This window comes from Macaca fascicularis, chromosome 3 (genome assembly GCF_037993035.2).
Source record: "Macaca fascicularis isolate 582-1 chromosome 3, T2T-MFA8v1.1".
In the NCBI taxonomy this organism is placed as follows: domain Eukaryota; kingdom Metazoa; phylum Chordata; class Mammalia; order Primates; family Cercopithecidae; genus Macaca; species Macaca fascicularis.
The window spans coordinates 15,247,796-15,268,687 of NC_088377.1; the positions used below are offsets into that span (position 1 = coordinate 15,247,796).

General features: G+C 46.2%; 1 pseudogene; it reads left to right on the plus strand.

Annotated features, from left to right (window-relative positions):
• Window positions 1-284: 284 nt before the first annotated feature.
• LOC102119057 (F-box/WD repeat-containing protein 11 pseudogene) lies at window positions 285-6,655 on the plus strand (annotated as a pseudogene).
• The last annotated feature ends 14,237 nt before the right edge of the window (window positions 6,656-20,892 follow it).

Here is a 20,892-nt window from a genome sequence, read left to right on the forward strand (position 1 = left end):
CTTTGTCTTCTTCGTCTTCATCTTCTTCGTCTTCTTCTCCGTCTCCGTCTCCTTCTCCTTCTCCTCCTCCTCCTCCTCCTCCTCCTCCTTCCTCTTCTCCTTCCTCTTCCTCGTCCTCTTCTTCCTCTTTTTTTTTTTTTTGAGATGGAGTCTTGCTCTGTCGCCCAGGCTGGAGTGCAGTGCCTTGATCTCGGCTCACTGCAAGCTCCGCCTCCTGGGTTCACGCCATTCTCCTGTCTCAGCCTCCCTAGTAGCTGGGACTACAGGCACCTGCCACCATGCCCGGCTAATTTTTTGTATTTTTAGTAAAGACGGGGTTTCACCATGTTAGCCAGGATGGTCTCGATCTGACCTCGTGATTCCCCTGCCTTGGCCTCCCAAAGACCTGGGATTACCAGGGTGAGCCACTACTCCGGGCCTGTTTTTTTTTTTTGTTTTTTTTTTTTGAGACAGAGTCTCACTCTGTTGCCCAGGCTGGAGTGCAATGGCACAATCTGGGCTCACTGCAACCTCTGCCTCCCAGGTTCAAGCGATTCTCTTGCCTCAGCCTCCTAAGTAGCTGGGATTACAGGCACCCGCCACCAGGCCCAGCTAAGTTTTGTATTTTTAGCAGAGACGGGGTTCACCATGTTGGCCAGGCTGGTCTCTAACTCCTGACCTCAGGTGATCCACCCGCCTTGGCCTCCCGAAGTGCTGGGATTACAGGCATGAGCCACCGCGCCCGGCCTGCACACTACATCTTAAGGTCCTTCATGTCAACTCTATGACAATGCTCTGCACACATGGCCACATGTAACCCTCGCAGTCCCCCTGAATGGGAGGGTTCTCATACCCCGTTTACGATGAGGAAACTGAGGCTCCAAGTCATTAAGTATTTGCCTAAGGTCACACACCTAGAATTCAGTGCTTTGTCTCTGATGCCAGAGTCCTCACTTGTCCCCACCCCACTATACTGGAAATGATATGGCTCACCAAGTTAGGGCCAAGTCTTAGAGAAAACTTCTGGAGGCTTTCTGGTGGGTTTCAGTAGAGCCACCCAAGACCCAGTTCTTTTGCCAGCCTCTCCCTTGGTGGTGAGGATTGTAGCTTTCTTAATTTTCCTATAACTGAAATGCGTTATGTTTCGAACACTCCTTCCACTGGGTGTGTAAACTCCATCCTCAGCCAGTTTGGTTAGTCTTAGTTGATTCCACATGTTCTAGGGCAAGTCCGGGCTTCCTTAATCACTTTAAGGGATTTTTCCCCAACAGAAGCTATTAACACTACTGGTTCATTCTTGTCTTTCAGCTCTTTGTTTAAATGTCACCTTCTTAAAGCAACCATTCCTGACATAGCTAAGAATGCCCACCCACTCATCCACTATCAGACACTCAGTTTCACTCCTTCATAAGCAATAGTCACCATCAGATACTTTCCTGCTCATTTTTACCGTCTGTGTCTTGTCACCACTCCAAATAATGCTTCACTTCTCTTTATTTTACTCTTGTGCCTAAAATAAGATCATCAAGGCTTTGGTACCCAAGTTTTGAGTTTGGGACCTATTTAGCTTTTGTCTACAGCATAAGGAAATAAAACAGCTGCTTATAGCCCAGGCTTCCTATCCAAGAAGGTGGGAGGAAACTGGAAATCCTGAAAAAGACAGCTGGAGTTGGGAGGGAAACTAGAGCAAAGAGAAATATCTCCCCTCCTTGTTGAAGACAGCTTAGTTGGTGTAGAGAAGGCAGCAGGGGGCGAAGCAGAAAAAGGTTTATTTCCTCACTCACAACTCCCTAGCCCTCCCTCCCCACCTCGCCCCTGCACCCTCCACCTTCCCACTGCCCCATTCTCCCACTGCACTGCAGGGGGGCCTCACTCAGGCTCCCCTGCTGGCTAAACTCAGTTGTTAGTTTTGTAGGAAGCCCTGCCCTTGTGGAAAAATGCCTGCAATTTGTTCTGTGCCACGCTTTGCCCATATTTGTCTTCCTCTCCCCTCCTCCTTCCCTAAATAGCACGCCTTGGCCCGTCCCTGTTGAACTTTGTCCTATTGGCAGTGGAGTATCTTTCCAACCACCACAGCAGTCCCGTGGCAAAGATTTACTAAGTGAATCAAGAGGAGAACTTACACCAACTGCACAAATTGAAAGCCAATTCTTATTGTAATCTTACCTCATTGGGAAATGTAATTTGACAGAAGAGGTTTGTTGAAGGCTGGAGTGCAATGGCACGATCTCGGCTCACTGCAACCTCTGCCTCCCGGGTTCAAGCGATTATCCTGCCTCAGCCTCCCAAGTAGCTGGGATTACAGACATGCGCCACCATGCCTGGCTAATTTTGTATTTTTAGTAGAGATAGGGTTTCACCATGTTGGTTAGGCTGGTCTCAAACTCCCGACCTCAGGTCGGGATCCACCTGCCTCAGCCTCCCAAAGTGCTGGGATTACAGGCGTAAGCCAATGTGCCTGGTCAAGATCCGATGTTTTTAAAAAGCGGAGTTTCCCTGCACAAGCTTCTCTCTTTGCTTGTTGCCATTCCACGTAAGATGTGACCTGCTCCTCCTTGCCTTTTGCCATGATTATGAGGCCTCCCCAGCCACGTGGAACTAACACTTCAGTTATGGAAGATCAAGATGAAGATGAGTCCCCAAAGAAAAATACTCCTTGGCAGATAAGTAATGGAACATTGTCTGTGATTGTCTCCAGAAGCAGGCCATCAGAAGGAAACTACCAAAAAGAAAAAGACTTGTGTATTCAATATTTTGACCAGTGGTCTGAATCAGATCAGGTGGAATTCGTGGAACATCTTATTTCCCGAATGTGTCATTAGCAGCATGGACGTATTAATTCTCACCTGAAGCCCATGTTGCAGCGGGACTTTATTGCTGCTCTACCTGAGCAAGGCTTAGATCACATAGCAGAAAATATTCTTTCGTACCTGGATGCCAGGTCTTTGCGTGCAGCAGAGCTGGTATGTAAAGAATGGCAGCGAGTGATCTCAGAACGAATGCTTTGGAAGAAGCTGATTGAACGAATGGTACGCACTGACCCCCTGTGGAAAGGACTTTCAGAAAGAAGAGGGTGGGATCAGTACCTGGTTAAATACACTGATCCCCCATGGAAAGGACTTTCAGAAAGAAGAGGGTGGGATCAGTACCTCTTTAAAAACAGACCCACAGCTAGCCCTCTAAATTCATTTTATGGGTCATTATACCCAAAGATTATCCAGGATATAGAGACTATAGAATCCACCTGGCAGTATGGCCGACACAGCTTGCAGAGGATTCAGTACCGCTCTGAAAATAGTAAAGGCATCTACGCTTTACAGTACAATGATGAAAAAATTATCAGTGGCCCACAAGATAATTCTATTAAGATTTGGGATAAAACCAGCCTGGAATGTTTGAAAGTGTTAACGGACACACAGGCTCTGTCCTCTGTCTGCAGTATGATGAGCGTGTCATTGTAACTGGCTCTTCGGAGTTTACGGTGAGAGTGTGGGATGTGAACAGGGGTGAAGTTCTTAACACATTAATCCACCACAATGAGGCTGTACCGCACTTACGCTTCAGCAGTGGACTGATGGTGACCTGTTCCAAGGACCACTCCATTGCTGTGTGGGACAGGGCTTCTGCAACCGATATCACTTTACGCCGTGTCCTGGTTGGCCACTAAAGCTGCTGTCGATGTAGTAGACTGACGACAAATACATCGTGTCCGCCTCGGGTGACAGAACCATCAAAGTCTGAAGCATGAGCACCTGTGAATTTGTTCGTACTGTCAGTGGGCACAAGCGAGTCTTGTTTCCAGTACAGGGATGGGCTGGTTGTTAATGGATCATCAGATAATACCATTAGGCTCTCGGATATTGGATGTGGCTTCTGTTTTAAGAGTCCTAGAGGGACATGAAGAATCGGTCGCAGAAGCCCTGTCCCACAGGGCAGTGGAGCGGTCCTTGGAACAGGTCACCATCAGTCCACTGCTGAAGCGTAAGTGCGGTACAGCCTCATTGTGGTGGATTAATGTGTTAAGAACTTCACCCCTGTTCATATCCCACTCTCACCGTAGAATCCGAAGAATCTATCTCACCAATGCATCCGGTTTGGTAAAGAGGATTGTCAGTGGGGCCTATGATGGGAAAATTGAAGTTTAGGACTCGCAAGCTGCTCTTGACCCTCGAGCCCCAGCAAGCACTTTGTGTTTGCACACATTGGTGGAACATTCTGGACGTGTGTTTCAGCTACAGTTTGATGAGTTTCAAATCATCAGCAGCTCCCACGATGACACTATCTTGATTTGGGATTTCTTAAATGTGCCTCCCAGTGCCCAGAATGAGACCCATTCCCATTCCCCCTCCAGAACATACACTTACATCTCTAGATAACAGTCTGCACTTTCACCCATTTCCGGGTTTTCTAGTCTTGAACTACTGCCTACTTGGCTATCAAATGCCTAAGGGAGTTCATTCACAGCTGAGTTATGAAGCTGGAATTGGTTCTAGATGCTGGGTACATGCAAAGTAGCCTAACTCTTCAAGTCCCGACATTTCTCACCTCTGATTCCGGCTCTACTTTGAGAAGGAGACCTTAGCATCACCGACTTGAAAGTAGCACAGAAGCCCATGTCCTTCCCTCATCAGTGAAAAAAATCTAATGTTTCAAATGTAAACTGTTCATAGAAAAGGAACATAGAATCTGTTTTACCGAAGTAAATCAACCGTCAAGAGAAGACTTGGCCTCTATATTGCTTTGCATTTTGGCTTGACATTAAGAAACAGCATTCTTCTTCAGTGAGATTGTGGGTGCCAAACACCTACTCAGAACGTCCAGGGCTTTCATTTTCAAAAGTTAGCATTGTCCTTTTGACCGTCCAAGTCATTATGAATTCTGACTTGTTGGATTAGGAACACGTCGGACAATGGAAAAACCTCTCTGGGTTGTTTTAGTCATATTTTTTGGATTATACTTCCTTTCTGTACCAATTTCTTTTAATTTAAAGAACTGTAAGTCAGTTGGCCGGGTGCGGTGGCTCATGCCTGTAATCCCACCACTTTGGGAGGCCGAGGTGGGTGGATCACGAGGTCATGAGATCAAGACCATCCTGGCTAACACGGTGAAACCCCGTCTCTACTAAAAATACAAAACATTAGCCAGGCGTGGTGGCAGGCGCCTGTAGTCCCAGCTACTCGGGAGGCTGCGGCAGGAGAATGGCCAGAACCCGGGAGGCAGAGCTTGCAGCGAGCCAAGACTGCACCACTGCACTCCAGCCTGGGCGACAGAGCGAGATTCTGTCTCAAAAAAAAAAAAAAAAGAACTATAAGTCAGTTATATTATTTCCCAACATAGCTCTTTTATTTTATTTTTAAAATTTTTTAAATTATATTTTAAGCTCTGGGGTACATTTGCAGAACGTGCAGTTTTGTTACATAGGTATACACGTGCCATGGGGGTTAGCCCTTTTATTAACTATTCTCTGTCCCCCAACGATCTCCTGATATTTGGTAGAGTAACACCTTTATACATGTGCTTGCCTCCTAACTTAAAATACTGTGTTCGCATGTAGATATAATGTACATAATAGTTTAACCTCAAAGTTGCTGGAGTCAGGGCCCTGTGTGCTTGAGACACTAATATAGAGTGTGTTCGCACATAGCCGTGAGCTGGGCTCAAGAACCTGATACCAGGGTTGATGTGGACTACCTGGAACCCTTCCCACAGTATTCCTACAGTGTTTTTATTTTGTTGTCATTGTGTGTGTGTGTGGTTTGTGTGTGTTTTTAATGAGAATCTTGTTTTAAAATGTAATTTCTAAAGTTCAACACGAAATGTTTTATTTGTTGTGCAGTATGTATTATATAATAGAGAGATAACAAACATTTTTTGTTCTTATTCTTTTTCTCATAAGTACTCCTGAGTACTATTGGTCACTTCCCATAGTATTCATTTGGCTTCACTGTCAAAAATCATTATTCTGTGCAGTTGTAGCCCTGGGAAGGGGAAATAAGAAGGCCCTATTGACGGGCTGTCCTGGCTCTGGAATTCATGCATCCTGGCCTTGCCAAGGTTCTGGCAGGGCCCGCTGGTGTGTTGGAGCCTGCAGGTCAGGTCAGACTGGTTCAGAGGCCCATGCTGAGGGGAGAGCACTCCTAAGTGGTATAAAACCTCAAGCCCATGATTCCCACCCCAGTCATCTCTGGTGTCACCTGCGGCTGCAGCCTCAGCAGGTTCTCAAAGCTCCCAAGTACTCCCAAGTACACAGTCCAAATGTGTAAATGGCACTGTTGCCCCGACGGTGCACGGAAAGGACATTGGCATCCAGTTGGCACTCCTTCTCCCTTATTCAATATTAGGTTTGATTTGCCCTTTGCTGTTGTTTCCAAAGATCAAGGAATGTCAATAACTTTTTTTGTTTTTTTTTGAGAGGGAGTCTCGCATTGTAGCCTGGGCTGGTGTGCAGTGGCGTGATCTCGGCTCGCTGCAACCTCCTCCAGTTTATTTTGCTAACCATAATTGAGCAAATGTAAATTACTGCTATATTAATGTTTTAAAGCACTGGGATAGTCTAATTCTAACTTGTAATTAATTATGTTTGCCAATTATCTGTTTGAAATAAATTTGTGTCTTAACAGCTATTGAAAGTGTTCAGTTGTACAGATATTATTCATGACAGCTTTGTACTGTGGAATGTGCTTAATAAAAAACAAAAACAGTTTGAAAAAAAGAAAAGAAGAGGTTTGTTGAACTTTCAGATTCCTTTTTTGTTGTTGTTAACTAATTGCCGTCCAAGCTGGAAATCAACGCCATCTAGGGGTCCTCGATGTTATAATCAGAGAACAAGACTAAGGCCTGCTGTCTCCGATGTGAGCCACGAGCAAGCTCCAGTGAGCCCCTTTGTTCCACATTTGATGAGTAGAGGAAAATATTGGGGGTGAATTTTCAGTAACCTGAGTCGATTGCACTTTTTCTTGTAGACTAGCCATCATTAAATCCACTTACGCGCTCCCCTGTGCGGTTCTCTTTCCTTCTGGAATGTTCAGTGCCTGTTTCCAGTCCTGTTTTTCAGTCAGATGGGATTGCCCTTCATTACAGTTAGGTGGGTTATGAGTTACGAGCTCTTCCTCTGTGAGGGCCAGCAGGGCACCCCCACTTTCCTGTAGTAAGGAAAGGGTATTGTGTAGTAAAGAATTTTAAGCTTGAAGTGAGATCTGGGCTTTGCTCTTGACTCTTGGGAGGTGATCTCTAAGCCCTTAGATTGTCCTGCTTGATGATAGCGCTTTGTTTACCTGGAGGCCATGGGCCATGCCAAACAGAAACAACATGTTAGACCAATGTGATTTACAGTGGGAGATTTGGCCACAACATATCAGCTTGACCCCTGAAGGAATAGACTAAGGTCAAGCCAGTCATGTCCACAGGATCAAGCCCTACTATACACTCTGGACACCAACAGCCTGGTGAGTTTCCTTGGTTGGCAATACTGCATGTATATGGTCCATGTATATAGTTTCCAGAAGGAGTCCATTAGTCCACTGGGAGAGGACTGCTGGAAGCTCTCCTGGACGCTGCCCTATGTGTCTCTTCCCTTAGCTGATGTTAATCTGTGTCCTTTTGCTGTAATAAACTGTAAGTAAGTATAATAGCTTTCAGTAAGTTCTGAGAGTCCACCAAGGGGATTCTTGAACTTGAAGGTGGTTGTGGGGACCCCTAAACTTTAAATTGGTATCGGAAGTGGAAGTGGTCTCGGGGACTCTTTCCTAACTTTATAGTCATGTACTAGGAATCTGAGCACATGGTCTCAGCAAAAACAACAACAAGAAAGAAGAGAGAGAGAGAGAAAGGAAGAAAGAAAGAAAGAGAAAGAAAGAAAGGAAGAAAGAGAAAGAGGAAGGAAGGAAGGAAATGGAAGGAAGAAAGAAGAAGAAAGAAAAGAAAAAGAGTAAAAAGAAAGAAAGAAAAAAAGAAAAAACTGCAAACAAACAAAAATGAAGAGATGGTCTAGTCCTGGATTCTCCACTTACTGGCTGGGTAAACCACTTCATTCTTTGAACCTCCTTTCCTACCCACTCAGTGAGGAGGATGTTATCTGTGTGCTGAAGAAGGCTGCTGTGGCGGTTTAGATGGAAGGAAGTGTCTAGAGGGAGGAAAGAGGGGTTGGGGCTGAAGAATAAGGACCTGGAGCCTGAGTGGAAGCCATTTCTAGAAATTAAAGTTTTTTTGTTTTGTTTTGTTTTGTTTTTGAGACGGAGTCTCGCTGTGTCGCCCAGGCTGGAGTGCAGTGGCCGGATCTCAGCTCACTGCAAGCTCTGCCTCCCGGGTTTTTACGCCATTCTCCTGCCTCAGCCTCCCGAGTAGCCGGGACTACAGGCGCCCGCCACCTCGCCCAGCTAGTTTTTTGTATTTTTTAGTAGAGACGGGGTTTCACCGTGTTAGCCAGGATGGTCTCGAACTCCTGACCTCGTGATCCGCCCGTCTCGGCCTCCCAAAGTGCTGGGATTACAGGCTTGAGCCACCGCGCCCGGCCGAAATTAAAGTTTTAGGAACCACTCACATAGTGGGTGAATGCAAGCTCTATTTACATAATAATATAAACAGAAATTTAAATTGCAATACACCTATTGCCCATCAGAATGGCAGAAACTCAAAATCTTTACAAACCACTTATGTGGTGAGGCTGTGGGATTCACACAATGGTGCAATCCAGTTGAGGGGAACTGAGCAATATTAAACAAAATTACACAGCATTTACCCTCTGATGCAGAAATCTCACTTTTGGATACTTACCCTGAATTCCTGAATGACCTCTAACAATTATATATATATACACACACACATATATACATATATATATATATATATATATACACATATATATATATATATATTTTTTTTTTTTTTTTTTTTTTTTTTTGAGACGGAGTCTTGCTCTGTTGCCCAGGCTGGATTGCAGTGGTGCGATCTTGGCTCACTGCAATTTCTGCCTCCCTGGTTCAAGCAATTCTCCTGCCTCAGCCTCCCGAGTAGCTGGGACTATAGGCACATGCCACCATGCCCAGCTAATTTTTTGTATTTTTGGTAGAGATGGTGGGTTTCACCGTGTTAGCCAGGATGGTCTCAATCGCCTGACCTTGTGATCTGCCCGTCTTGGTCTCCCAAAATGCTGGGATTACAGGTGTGAACCACCGCACCTGGCCTACATATATATTTTTATACATATATATGTGCTTATGTACAAGGCTATTCAAGCGTAATTTGTAATTGCAAAATATTAAAAACAACCTCAATGTCCATATGTAAGAAATTGTTTGAATAAATTATGGTGTGTCTACACAATGGAATAGCATGTCACTGTAAAAGCCAACAATGAAGATCTCTATGAACTGACACAGAGTGATATCCAGAATATATTGTTAGGTTAAAAAAAAAAAAAAAACACCAAAGTTCATCAGAATGACTATCGGTATAATATTACATTTGACTAAAAAAAGAATCCATGAATCAGAGTGACACCAAAGAACAAATACGTAGGAAGAAAAAGGAAAGATCTTTCACTATCAGGGAAAGTAAAATGCTCACTAACAAATGTAGAGGAACAGAGCCAGGTGCAGTGGCTCATGCCTGTAATCCCAACACTTTGGGAGGCCAAGGTGGGTGGATCAACTGAGGTAAGGAGTTCAAGACCAGCTGGCCAACATGGTGAAACCCTGTCTCTACCAAAAATACAAAAATTAGCCAGGCATGGTGGTGGGTGCCTGTAATCCCAGCTATTTGGGGGGCTGAAGCAGGAAAATCACTTGAACCCAGCAGGCAGAGGTTGCAATAAGCTGAGATCACATCACTGCACTCTAGCCTGGGCAACAGAGTGAGACTCTGTCTCAGAAAAAAACCAAAGAACTGGGCCGGGCATGGTGGCTCCAACCTGTAATCCCAGCACTTTGGGAGGCTGAGGCACGAGGTCAGGAGATCGAGACCATCCTGCCAACATGGTGGAAACCCATCTCTACTAAAAATACAAATATTAGTTGGACATGGTGGTGTGCACCTGTAGTCCCAGCTACTTGGGAGGCTGAGGTAGGAGAAACGCTTGAACCTGGGAGGCGGAGGTTGCAGTGAGTCAACATTGCACCACTGCACTCCAGCCTGGCGACAGAGTGAGACTCCATCTCAAAACAAAAACAAAAACAAAAAACAACAACCAAAAAAAACAAAAAACAACACATGTAGAGGAAGGAATACAAGTAGAAAATCAAATCACAATTTTGCATCCATCATAATAATCATTGATTCAGGCTAGAATCATTGGTGGATGCTAAAACCACCGATTGTTGGGGAAAAAAAGATATTTACAATATTTCTACAATCTTTAGGCAACTACCCCAGATTACTTATGAGTTATAAACTGACCAGTGACAAAGAGGATACCACCTTAACTAGAGATTAAAATTAACATCTCCAGAGGCTGGGCGCGGTGGCTCACACCTGTAATTCCAGCACTTTGGGAGGCCGAGGCGGGTGGATCACCTGAGGTCAGGAGTTCGAGACCAGGCTGGCCAACATGGTGAAACCCAATCTCTACTAAAAATACAAAAAATTAGCTGGGCATGGTTAGCACATACCTGTAATCCCAGTTACTTGGGAGGCTGAGGGAGGAGAATTTCGTGAACCTGGGAGGCAGAGGTTGCAGTGAGCCGAGATCATGCCGTTGCACTCCAGCCTGGGCAACAGAGCAAGACTCTGTCTCAAAAAAAAAAAAAAAATTAACATCTCCAATAATAGGACAAACTGAGTAACATGTTCCTGATGGGATGCATGAAAACACCACACAACACCACCAATAGAGTGTTCCTATAAAAAATGTGCAATCTGAATTAAATTCCAGGAAACAATTAAACCCAAGTTGAGGGACATCCTACAAAATAATGGCCTGGCTCTCCAAAAATATCAACGTCATGAAAGGCAAAGGCCAAAGAACTGTTTCAGATGTAAAATGACTAAAGACTACATCAAAATTAAACCCTCTATGCATCAAAGGACACTATCAACAGAGTGAAAAGGCAGCTACAGAATGAGAGAAAATATTTGCAATGGTTATAAGAGGTGATAAGATATATATCCAGAATATATAAAGAACCCCTATAAATCAACAACAAAAACAAATGCCAGGTTCAGTGGCTTATGCCTGTAATCCCAGCATTTTGGGAGGCCAAGGCAGGTGGATCACCTGAGATTAGGAGTTCGGGACCAGCCTGACCAACATGGTGAAACCCCATCTCTACTAAATATAAAAAATTAGCTGGGTGTGGTGGCGCATACCTGTGATCCCAGCTACTTGGAAGGCTGAGGCCAGAGAATTGCTTGAACCTAGGAGGTGGAGGCTGCAGTGAGCCAAGATTGTGCTGTGCACTCCAATGTGGGCAACAAGGGCAAAATTCCATCTCAAAAAAAAAAAAGACATGATTTTAAAATGGGCAAAACTTGAATAGACAACCCTCCAAAGAAAACATACAAATGGTTAATAAGCAGATAAAAGATGCTCAGTAACATGAACCATTTAGGAAATGCCAATCAAGACCACAATGAGATATAAGTTCACACTCGGCCGGGCTCGGTGGCTCAAGCCTGTAATCCCAGCACTTTGGGAGGCCGAGACGGGCGGATCACGAGGTCAGGAGATCGAGACCATCCTGGCTAACACAGTGAAACCCCGTCTCTACTAAAAAATACAAAAAAATAGCTGGGCGAGGTGGCGGGCGCCTGTAGTCCCAGCTACTTGGGAGGCTGAGGCAGGAGAATGGCGCAAACCCGGGAGGCGGAGCTTGCAGTGAGCTGAGATCCGGCCACTGCACCCCAGCCTGGGCGACAGCGCGAGACTCTCTCCCAAAAAAAAAAAAAAAAAAAAAAAAAAAAAAAAAGTTCACACTCATAGGGATCAATATTTTAAAAAAAGAAAAAAAAGAGAAAATACCAAGTGTTGTGAGGATGTGGAGAAATTAGAACACTTATGCACTGTTGGGGTATAGTCACTGTGGAAAACAGTATGGCAGTTCCTCAAAAATTAAAAATCGAACTACCACAAAGTCCACCAATCCCAATTCTGGATATATAAACAAAGGAATTGAAAGCAGGGAGTTAAACAGGTATCTGCACACCTGTGTTAGTAGCAGCATTATTCACGACAGCCAAAAGGTGGAAGCAACTCAAGTCCATCAACAAATCAACAGATGAATAAAATGTGGTCTATCTATACAAAGGTATATTACTCAGCCTTAAAAGTAAGGAAATTCTGTCTGGGCGCGGTGGCTCACACCTGTAATCCCAGCACTTTGGGAGGCCAAGACAGGCAGATCATCTGAGGTCAGGAGTTTGAGATCAGCCTGGCCAACAAGGTGAAACCCCGTCTCTACTAAAAATACAAAACTTAGCTGGGCGTGGTGGCTGCGCCTGTAATCCCAGCGACTTGGGAGGCTGAGGCAGGAGAATTGCTTGAACCCGGGAGGTAGAGGTTGCAGTGAACCGAGATCGTGTCACTGCATTCCAGCCTGGGGAACAGAGCGATACTCTGTCTCAAAAAAAAGGAAGGAGGCCAGGCGCGGTGGCTCAAGCCTGTAATCCCAGCAGTTTGGGAGGCCGAGACGGGCAGATGACGAGGTCAGGAGATCCTGGCTAACACAGTGAAACCCCGTCTCTACTAAAAAATACAAAAAAAAAAAAAAAACAAAAAAACAAAAAAAAACAACTAGCCGGGCGAGGTGGCGGGCGCCTGTAGTTCCAGCTACTGGCGAGGCTGAGGCAGGAGAATGGCGTGAACCCGGGGGGCGGAGCTTGCAGTGAGCTGAGATCCGGCCACTGCATTCCAGCCTGGGCGACAGAGCGAGACTCCGTCTCAAAAAAAAAAGGAAATTCTGACATATGCTACTGATTCAAGAGCTACACAGAAATTATTTAGGCAGAGCCTGGTGTGGTGGCTCACGCCTGTAATCCCAGCACTTTGGGAGGCCGAGGCGGGCGGATCACAAGGTCAGCAGATCGAGACCATCCTGGCTAACACGGTGAAACCCCGTCTCTACTAAAAAATACAAAAAATTAGCCGGGTGTGGTGGCGGGCGCCTGTAGTCCCAGCTACTCCGGAGGCTGAGGCAGGAGAATGGTGTGAACCTGGGAGGCGGAGCCTGCAGTGAGCCGAGATTGCGCTCCTGCACTCCAGCCTGGGCGACAGAGCGAGAATCCGTCAAAAAAAAAAAAAAAAAAAAAAAAAAAAAAAAAAAACAACAACGAACGAAAGAAAGAGAAATTATTTAGGCAGATAGTGGGTAAAATAGGGCAAAACAGTCCTCAGCAGAATTTTCCTTTTAACAAAAGCAGCCCCCAAATCATTATAAAAGGCAGCCTGAAAAACCAAGCTGCAGACATAGATAAGAAAGCTGGAAGCTTGCACAGGTGAACGCAGGCAGCTGTGCCAATAGAAAAGGGCTACCTGGGGGCCAGGTATGTTCAGCATGGAGGCTCCATCTTCCCTTTCCATTGTCACCACGTGTACAGTAAAGAAAAAGGCAACATGGCCCCGGCCAGAGAACACATCCGCATAATAAAAGATTAGGGTGGGGGCAGCCAGGTTTTTGCCCCCTATGCAAAGGGCACACCTGGTCCAACCAATCTTTCATGCCCTGTGTAAATCAGACAACGCCTCCTTAAGCTCATCTCTAAAACCCCTTACATTCGCAGAAGCAGCAACCCATTTTTTCGGGACCCCTCTCTGCTGCAGAGAGCTCTTCTCTTGCACCTATTAATCTTCCACTCTGAACCTCATTCTTGTGTGCCTGCATCTTAGTTTTTCATGGTTGTGAAACAACAAACCTTGGGTATTTACCCTAGACAAACAATACCGTTTCACTACAATATGGATGAAGGTTGAGGACGTTATGCTTAACGACATAAGCCAGTCACAAAAGGACAAATACTACATGATTGCACTTACATGTGGTAATAAATAGTCAAACTCACATCAAATTAGCTGGGCATAGTGGTGTGCATCTGCTGTCCCAGATACTTGGGAGGCTGAGGCTAGAGGATCACTTGAGCCTAGGTGGTGGAGGCTGCAGTGAGCTATGATTGTACCACTGCACTCCAGCCTAGAGTTCGAGACTAGTCTGGCCATGATGAAACACTGTCTCTACTAAAAATACAAAAAAATTAGTCAGGTGTGGTGGCGTGCACCTGTAATCCCAGCTACTCAGGAGGCTGAGGCAGGAGAATCATTTGAACCCAGGAGGTGGAGGTTGCAGTGAGCTGAGATTGTGCCACTGCACTCCAGCCTGGGTGACACAGCAAGACTCAGTCTCAAAAAATTAAATAAGTAATTAATTAATTTTAAAAAGATAATGTTTCTGTATTAATTAGTTATTGCTACTAACAAATTATTCCATTTATAGTGATTTATAACAACAATCATCACTTGTTTTCTGTCATGATTTCAGTGGCTCAGAATATCGAGCATGGATTGACTGGGCAATTCCGTTTCAAATTCTCTCATAAAGTTGTAGTCAGATATTGGTTGAAGTGGGCTGCAGTCATCTGAAGGTTGGCCTGGGGCTGGAGCATGCACTTCCAGGATGGTCCCCTCACATGGCTGGTATGTTGGTGCTGACTGTTGACGGGAGGCCTCAGCTGCTCTCTGTATGAGCCTCTCAGAAGGTGCATTGAGTGGCCTTGCAACATGGCAGCTGGCTTCCCTCAGAATGAGTAATCCAGGAGAGCAAGACAGAAGCCACAATGTCTTTGATGACTTCGCCTTGGAAGTCACTGTATTAGTCCGTTTTCACACTGCTATAAAGAAATACTTGAGACTGGGTAATTTATAAAGGAAAGAGGTTGCATGGCTCTGTGGCTGGGGAGGCCTCAGGAAACAATCACAGCCGAAGGCAAAGGAGAAACAAGTACCTTCTTCACAAGGTGGCAGGAAAAGAGAAATAGTGAAGGAGGAACTGCCAAACACTTATAAAAGCATCAGATCTCATGAGAAGCCGCTCACTGTCACGAGAACAGGATGAGGGAAACTGCCCCCATGATCCCATCACTTCCCATCAGGTCCCTCCCTTGACGTATGGGTATTACAATTTGAGATGAGATTTGGGTGGGGACACAGAGCTGAACCATGTCAGCCCCACACCATCATTTTCCCAGAATTCTATTCACCACAATGGTCAGCTGATACTCGGGGGACACACTGGGGCATAAACCCCTTTTTCACACAAGGAGGCAAGGATCACTGAGGGCCATCTTAGCAGCTTCTACCACAGTGTCATATCATAAATAATATTCACCAGAGTTAAATTCGATGTGTGAGGGCCAGGCATGGTGGCTCACACCTATAATCCCAGCACTTTGGGAGGCTGAGGCCTCCTCACTTGAGGTCAGGAGTTCAAGACCAGCCTGGCCAACACAGTGAAACCCCATCTCTACTAAAAATACAAAAAGTAGCCAAGTGTGGTGGTGGGCACCTGTAATCCCAGCTACTTGGGAGGCTGAGGCAGGAAAAGTGCTTGAACTCAGAAGAAGGAAGTTGCAGTGAGCCGAGATCGTACCATTGCACTCCAGCCTGGGTGACAAGAGCAAAACTCCATCTCAAAAAAAAAAAAAAAAAAAAAGAGCAGAGTGGTCTGTTTCGCATTGCTATGCAAACTCAACTGACTGAAGACTCCTTTGGGGATGGTTATGAAGAGACCTTTTAATGCAAAATCAGGCCATTTTAATAGCACACCATAGTCCAGAAATGTGTTTAGTGAAATCTGACAATAGGCCAGGCCCTCCTTCTTACAGGACAGGAGAGTTGCACCCAGCTTACATTTACATATAACTTAAATCAACGATATATATGCATATTGAGGGCAGAGGGAGAGAATATGAGTTTACATCATAAAAGATTTTGTCTGCTCTTCCTATCAACAATTTTATGCCCTGGAGTAGGAGGAAGACTGGTGATTTGAATCCAAAATTCCTTCGCACATTGTCAGTCTGTAGATATCACTCGTGGTGTGAGCATCTCACCTTGTGAGTTGATTCTGCTATTTTAAGTACATATTTTTGACACAACAAGGCCCTGCATAACCAAGCAATTCCTTCAGCTGATGCTCAACTGAAAACAAACACACAGAAACAGCAATCTGTTCATCTCTAAGAGCAGGGAAAAGGACTATTTTTAAGTTGATATGCCACTCAACAACATATTGTGTAAAGATGGCTCCATACACCAGACCTTATTGAGAACCAAAGACTCATAAAAGTAATTCTGGCAATACTAAATTCCAGCCTTACATGCATATATTCTTTAAAACTAAGTTCCTGGTTGGGCAAAGTGGCTCATGACTGTAATCCCAGCATTTTGGGAGACCAAGGCAGGACGATCACTTGAGCCCAGGAGTTCAAGATCAGCCTGGCACCATAGAAAGACCCTGTCTCTACAAAAAAAAATTAAAAATTAGCTGGGTGTGGCAGTGTGCACCTTTAGTCTCAGCTACTTGGGAGGATGAGATGGGAGGATCACTTGAGCCCAGGAGATAGAGGCTGCAGTGAGCTATGATCACGTCACTACACTCCAGCCTGAGTGACAGAGTGGGACCCTGTCTCCAATAATAATAACTAGGTGTCTGAGAAAGCAGACTGCTGTTTTCAGCCTGCAAAATGGGTGTTCTAGGTAGAGGTCTCTACAGAAATAATTGTGTGTACGTGTGCACATGCAGGCGTGTGTATGTGCGTGTGCGTGTGTGTGAGAGAGATAGATTGTTTTAAGGAGCTGGCTCATGTAATTGTATGGGCTGCAGGCCGGGCTTGGTGGCTCACACCTGTAGTCAGAGCACTTTGGGAGGCCGAGGTGGGTGGGATCACCTGAGGTCAGGAGTTCAAAACTGGCCTAGCCAATATGGTGATACCCCGTCTCTACTAAAATTAGCCAGGTGTGGTGGCGGGCACCTGTAATCCTAGCTACTTGGGAGGCTGAGGCCGGAGAATCGCTTGAACCTGGGAGGCGGAGGTTGCAGTGAGCCAAGATCGTGCCACTGCACTCCAGCCTGGGCGACAGAGCGAGACTCTGTCTCAAAAGAAAAAAAAAATTGTAGGGGCTGCAAGTCCTAAATCTGCAGCGCAGGCCAGGAAAAAGTTGATATTGCAGCCTTCAGTCCCAAGGTAGGCTGGAGACAGAATTCCTTCCTCTTCAGGGGACATCAGTCTTTTCTCTTAAGGTGTTCAACTGATAGATACGGCATTCCCACATTATGGAGGGTACTTTTCTTTACTCACAGTATACTACATATATCGAAATATTAATCACATTTTTTTGTGAGTCAGGGTCTCTCTCTGTCGCCCAGCCTGGCGTGCAGTAGCACAAACATGGTTTACTGCAGCCTCGAACTCCTGGGGTCAAGTCATAAAGCCATACTCCCATATCAGCCTCCCAAGTAACTGAGGCCACAGGCACACACCACCACAACTGGCTAATTTTTGTATATTTTTTTGTAGAGACTCACCATCTTGCCAGGCTGGTATCAAATTCCTGGCCTCAAGCCAACCTCCTGCCTCAGCCTTCTGAAGTGCTGGGATTACAGGTGTGAGCTACCACATCTGGCTAATCACATTTTAAAAATACCTTTACAGGCCAGGTACAGTGGCTCGCCCCTATTATCCAAGGACTTTGGGAGGCCGAGGGGAGAGATCACTTAAGCCCAGGAGTTCGAGGCCAGCCTGGCCAACATGGTGAAACTCCGTCTCTACTTAAAATACAAAAAAAAGAAAAAAATTAGCTGGGCGTGGAGGCACATACCTGTAGTCCCAGCTACTTGGGAGGCTGAGGCACAAAAATCCCTTGAACCCAGGAGGCAGAGGTTGTAGTGAGCAGCGATTGCACCACTGCACTCCAGCCTGGGCGACAGAGTGAGACTCTATCTCAAGAAAAAAAAAATACCTGTACCTTTACAACACCTGGACTGGTACCTGACCAAATAACTGGGTACCATGGCCTAGCCAAATTGACACAGAAAGTTAACCACTACAACAGCTACCATAGGAATCACTGAACCAACAAAAGCCCAAATGATCCCTTTGTTGATTTCATTCTTTTTCCTTTGTCATCAAATGCAATTACTTCAGTTTAGTATACAAAACTGAAATCCAAATGAAGAAAAACACCAACTAGTTTCCATTATTGTCATCAAGACACATCTTTGGAACTCTCCATGGGCAACAGCTGCGCCTTTAGAAGTGGGAACAGAAGTGGAGTTTGCAGACGAGGTCCCCAAGGAGAATTCTTCTTCTTCTTTTTTTCTTTTTCTTTTTTTTTTTTTAAAGTAAAAGGTATTTTTATTTTTATTTTTATTTTTATTTTGAGATGGAGTCTCACTCTGTCCCCCTTGCTAGAGTGCAGTGGCCGGATCTCAGCTCACTGCAAGCTCCGCCTCCCGGGTTCAGGCCATTCTCCTGCCTCAGCCTCCCGAGTAGCTGGGACTACAGGCGCCCGTCACCTCGCCCGGCTAGTTTTTTTGTATTTTTTAGTAGAGACGGGGTTTCACTGTGTTAGCCAGGATGGTCTCGATCTCCTGACCTCGTGATCCACCCGTCTCGGCCTCCCAAAGTGCTGGGATTACAGGCTTGAGCCACCGCGCCCAGCAAAAGGTATTTTTAAAACATGATTGGCCAAAGGGCAAAGGGCACAATGTCTGCTGAGCACTTCCTTTTTTTTTTTTTTTTTGAGATGGAGTCTCACTCTGTCACCCAGGGTGGAGTGCAGTGACACAATCTTGGCTCACTGGAACCTCTGCCTGCCAGGTTCAAGTGATTCTCCTGCCTCAGCCTCCCAAGTAGCTGGGACTAGAGGCGCCCGTCACCATGACCGGCTAATTTTTGTATTTTTATGACAGATGGGGTTTCACCATGTTGGCCAGGCTGGTCTCAAACTCCTGACCTCAGGTGATCTGCCCACCTCTGCCTCCCAGAGTGCTGGGATTACAGGTGTGAGCCACTGTACCTGGCCTGTTAAGCACTTCCTTATAGCGGATGCAGCCTCTGGGCTGCAGAGGCAGAACCTCCCCTAGAAGGAGCTCCTGCCAGGCAGCAGAGACAGGGGAACCTTCCCAGGGAAGGGGTTCCAGGGACCCTCCTCCGTGGAGTCACCCGAGCAGAGGGGGCTGCTGTGAAACCCCATACTTTTCTGGGGTTCACACGCTGTGAGTCTGTAGACCTCTCTCATGGTGTGAGCATCTCACTTAGTGGGTAGATTCTATTTTAAGGACATATTATTGATACAACGAGGCCCTGTATACCCAAGCAATTCCTTCAACTGGTGCTCAGCTGAAAAAAAAACACACACAGAAACAGCAATCTGTTCATCTCTAAGAGCAGAGAAAAAGACTATTAAACAAACTTGTCCCTCCCCTCCCCTCCCCTCCTCTTCTCTCCTCTCCTCTTTCGACAGGATCTCACTCGACAGGATCTCACTCTGTTGCCCAGGCTGGAGTGCAGTGGTGCAATCTCTTGGCTCACTCTATTCTCTGCCTCCCAGGTTGAAGTGATTCTCCTGCCTTAGCCTCCTGAGTAGCTGGGATTACAGGTGTGTGCCACCTGGCTAATTTTTGTATTTTTAGTAGAGACGAGCTTTTGTCATGTTGGCCAGGCTGGTCTCAAGCTCCTGGGCTCAAGTGATCCGTCCGCCTTGGCCTCCCAAAGTGCTGGGATTACAGGTGTGAACCACTGCACCTGGCCACTTAATCCTTTTAAAAAACAAAAATGTAGGAGGAAATCTGTGGTGTATTTGTAATTACCAACTACAGCCCGAGAGAATGCCAAGCCTACCAGGCATAGAACCTTTGCTGATCTTGTCTGGGAAGGTTCTTCGGCCTCTGCTGCCTGGCAGGGGCTCCTGCGAGGGGAGGTTCTGCCTCTGCAGCCCAGAGGCTGGTCTCAAACTCCTGATCTCAGGTGATCCGCCCACCTCAGCCTCCCAAAGTGTTGGGATTACAGGCGTCAGCCACTGCGCCCGGCCCCATCCTGGATCTTACTGACATCAACAATATTACAACATATTAGTAACTAATTTAAGGCAGAGAAATCACACCACAGTCCTGTGACCCCTTCCTGCCCTTGCCGACTGGTAGAAATTTCTCATGGGGATATCTGCAGCGTCAGAGCTCTCCAGCAGGGCACTCTTAGGCACACTCAAATGGAATTCTAGAAAGAATTTAACAGAGCGTCTGTTTACAAACTCGCGTGCGGGGCTAATTTTTACAACGTGGGACGGTGAAACCCCTCGGCATCACTCACCATAGTAGAGGTCAGGGGAGGAGAGAGCATGACTGAGCTGGGTGAGAGCTGGATCTGGGGAGGCGGAGCCCCAAGCCACAGACAGCATCACTGCAAGAAGTGGGGAGAGACAGGGAAGAAAGCCCCCGGCTGCTTCTCTTGCCCTCCGACCTCTTCTCAGGGCCTCATTAGCCAAACCCACAGGAAGACAAAGGGGAAAGAAACTCAGAAAATGTGTCCACAGAGGTCAAGCCCCCAGGGCGCAGAGCAGGGCTGGGAAGGAGGAAGAAAGCATAAGGAGGGCACGGAGAATAATCAGCTCAACAACTCACACTCACTGGTTCACGCTTCACAGAAGCCCAAAGCGCTTACACCTGGAGGCTTAGGAGGCAGCCCCGCCCCTCCAGCAAGTCCTGGTTAAAGTGTGCTGTCATCTGTATTGTTAACTGAGAAAAGCCAATACCTACGAAGTGTTACTGTGCCAAATTACCGTGTCCTCAAGGGGGTAGGCTTGCAGGTGCAGGTGAGGTGCTTGTGCCTTGGGGCCCAGTGTCACTGAGAAGGGTTCCTACACCTCCAAATCTCTTGTGCAGGCTTTACCAAGGGGGGCCTCACAAGAGAAGGGGAACGAGGCAGAGGACA